General features: G+C 50.2%; 1 long non-coding RNA gene across 1 annotated transcript; it reads right to left on the bottom strand.

Annotated features, from left to right (window-relative positions):
• Nucleotides 1-1236: 1236 nt before the first annotated feature.
• Nucleotides 1237-2893, bottom strand: LOC120883561. Its single transcript, XR_005725808.1, has 2 exons — nt 2773-2893; nt 1237-1319 (listed from the first exon to the last, which is right to left on the bottom strand). It is a non-coding gene; the product is annotated as an uncharacterized LOC120883561 (long non-coding RNA).
• Nucleotides 2894-3631: the final 738 nt, after the last annotated feature.

The raw sequence follows: 3631 nt of genomic DNA, 5'->3' as shown, positions 1-3631 counted from the left end.
GTTGCAACCCATTCCAGTATTCTTGCCTGGAAAATTCCATGGACAGAGGAGCCTGGCAGGCTATAGTCCATGGGGTTGAAAAGAGTGGGACATGACTGAGTGACTAACACTTTCACTTTCAACAGGCACACAAGAAGATGCTCAGCATGGCTAATTTGATAACTGCAAATCAAAACTATAATGAGGTACCACGTCATACTGGTCAGAACGGCTGTCATTAAAATGTCTACAAATAACATGCTCCTCATAGACGTCTTGGCCCAGGTCCCCCCCTCCCTTGATTGGGAACTTTGCTTAGGCCACAGCCCTTTCTTGAAACTCTGACCTCAGATCTCGCTCCTGTCTTGTCCTTTCCAGAATGACCAAGACCCAACCCCAAGAGTGTGCCTGTGGCTGGGCTCCTCCATCGCCCCATACACATTCCCAGACATAAGAAGGTGTGCGTCCCCTTCAAGTGGCATGGAAAGGCATGGACGGCACCTGGAGCACGTGCCCTGAGGGACCCCTGTGGTCACACATGCAGCTGCAGGGCAACCTCCTCCAGCCTCAGGAACCCCCTTCCAGGAGACAGGAAGGTATCATCCTTCTCTTCGGACCCTGCCTGCCAATGTAGGGGCAAGAACTGCCTGAGCTATAACGGCCACTTTCTTGCTTTTGCAACACCAACCTAAGTTTCCTCTTCCCTCCTTTTTCCTCTGGACCCCAAGCCTCAGACCCTTGGCCCCTTTAGTAATGGAGACACAGAGGCATAAATTGACTACCAGAGAGCTTCAGCTGGCTGTTTGCAGGTCTTCAGAAATCTGTGATAGCCATGTCTGATTCAAATATCTCTGATTGCCTCGTGTATTTTAATATCACCTGGATATTAGTTGTTCAGTTCATATCTGTTCAATGAATGGCTGCAAAAAACTAACCAATGTTTTAATAAATAAATAAATCCATTATTCTGTCAGGTTAGTCTCTGGGGAAACGTGCTAAGCCTGCTGTGTTAGCCATTAATGCTGTTACCATTATGAGCAATCTGTGGTCAAAACTGTTTTCTTGGTCCATTCGAAACTGAGAGGAAAAGGTACATTTTTTAGGGTGCACCTCACAGCCAGAAATCCAAATGCCTTTCCACGTGTCTGGATGGAGAATCGCCTCATGTCGCAGCTTTAGGTGCTGGGGGCTGGGCTCACCGCCTGGCTTAGATACCGGAATTTAACTTCAACCGTTTGTGTTTTACTGCATGTTTTCTGGTCTTCTCGTCTTGAGACTTTTGCCACCAAGTCCTTCCATTCATTATAAAAATATTGTATGTGATGTCTGCCGGGGAATGTCTAAAACAAAACACACAGAAGCTGTACTCCACAACTAAATGTGTAGCAGTTCGTAACGTCTATTCCTCGGGAGGCATCAGAGGCTGACATTTCTGAGCGGGGCGGAGCCTGAGTACTACCCATCAGGAAGGTGTGCCACGTGTGACCTTCATTTTGCCTCTGGGAATTACGGAGCCTCTGGAAATGTCCTCCCCCATCCTCAGCTTTCTCATAACCAACCCAGGCTCTTCACAGCTTTGATTCTTGTCTTTGGAGCGGAGCCGCAGCCTTCACTACTTCTTTTGACACTTCTGAAAGACCCAGGAGGGAAATGGTGAATCTGATGGATAGGCCCCCGTCAGAACCATGAAATGGGTCAAGTTTATTCCCAGGAGCTCTTTAAATCTTCTCTCTCTAACATTTGCCATATTCGGGGCTCCTCTTTCACTTCAAGGGACCCACTGCTGCCTCAGAGGAGAAAGCTGGGTGTGAGGTGGTGGTGGTTGGCCTGAAAGGGTTATTGGTCCTGGGAGCCTTGGCATTTTAAAGGACACTTTTAGGGAAAGCCATGCCATTGTTGTAGGGAAATGTAAACACTGCAGTGATGGGCGGGTGGGGTCACCGCACACCATGGCCCCCTTTCCCTGTGGACAGTGAGTATCCAACACAGTGGTGGGCAGGACCTGAGTAGCCCTAGGAAGCTGCTCTTTCTCGTGTGTGTCCGAAGGGATGCAGACTGAGGCAGATAACTTCGAGGTACCGTTACTACAAATGCATAACGTTGTAAACCGTTTGTTGTGCCTGCTCCTGGTCAGAGCCACTGTGCTTGAGCTCTCGCATCAGGGGGATAACTGAGGGATTTAACAGCTAGCACAGGAGGACACTGACTAGTCAAGACAGCCACAGTTGGAACAGAGTCCTGGAGGGTTCCCTGCTGTGCCAGACATTAATCCTTCCTTTGCTGGGTCATGGGGAAGGCTGGGAAGTCTGGGGAGGTCCTGGGGAAGGGGCTGTTTACCAACCAGTAGAGGCATCTTTCAATATTCTACCAACCAGCACTGCTGCCAGGAGCGTGGGCGAGCGTCTCCTCTCCTCCCCTCCGGAGCCTCCCTCCCCACACTCCCGGAGCTGGGCCTTTCCATTCCTTTCTACCCCCACGTTCCTGTTTTCTGACCTTTCCATTAGAGGCTGTCCCGTCTCCTCTTTCAGTGGCCCTCAGTATAAGAAGCGGTGTGGCCTGATCTCTGGTGGCCTTCAGAGGCCAGGACGGCCCAGACCAGGAAACCCCAAACCCAGCTGTGCATCAGAACCAAAGGCAGGGTGTCCTGGAAGCACGCCAACCAGTGCTGACACACAGCCAGGCTCAGAGGCCCCACCCTCCTCCGGGATCCGGGGTCAGAGGACGCTCTGGGCCGACGCTGGCACAAACACCTGCGGGCTCCTGGGAGGAAGGCGGGTGCTAAGAGCCACTCACAGTGACTGTCTCTTCCTGACGTACGTGACCAGTGCCAGCAGCAGCAGCGCCGTGGCCGTGACAATTCCCACCACTGAGACAGCAGCGACGATGGTGTTCTTCTGGAGGAACTGCAGCAGCTGTGAGCACGGCATGCCCCTGCTTGGAACATCTAAGTGAGAAGACACACAGCTGAGTCAACAGAGAGCGGCCATCCATACACACCCGTAGCACAGCCTGTTGGTTCTGCTTGGAGCCCAGATGAAAACCTCAGCTGCTGGCTCCAGGAGTCCTCTTGGGGAAGAAATGGGCTATGTTTAGGGAAAGACATTCATGACCTCTTTGGTGGTGAAGGTGAGATGCTGAGGGTATGAGTTAGCGAGGAGCCAAGCGACCGGTTTGGAGGAGGTGAGGAGAGAAAAAGGTGAGAGTGAAGATGGAGGGAGGAGGTAGGATCACCATAGGAGGTGAAAGTCCTGCCGCGATGGCTTTTAAGAAAGACAGAGTAAAAACCGTTAAAAAGGAGTGAAATAATGCTGCTCCCAGCAGCACGATTGGACCTAGAGATGATCATACTGAGTGAAATAAGTCAGACGGAGAAAGACAAATACCATACGCTACCACTTACATGTGGAATCTAAAAAAAACGATACAAGTGGACTGATTGACAAAACAGAAACAGACTGACATAGAAGACAAACTTTTATGGTTACCAAAAGGGGAGGTGGCAGGGATAAACCAGGAGTTTGGGATTAGCAGATATAGTACTATTATATATGAGCTATCGAAACAACAAGGCCCTACTGTATAGCACAGGGAACTATATTCAGTGTCCTATAGTAAACTGTAATGAAAAAGCATCTGAAAAAGAATATGTGTG

The sequence above is a fragment of the Oryx dammah genome, unplaced genomic scaffold (genome assembly GCF_014754425.2).
Source record: "Oryx dammah isolate SB20612 unplaced genomic scaffold, SCBI_Odam_1.1 HiC_scaffold_25, whole genome shotgun sequence".
Classification (NCBI taxonomy): domain Eukaryota; kingdom Metazoa; phylum Chordata; class Mammalia; order Artiodactyla; family Bovidae; genus Oryx; species Oryx dammah.
Note: the sequence above shows the minus strand (reverse complement) of the source record. Positions and strands in the feature narration are given on the sequence as shown.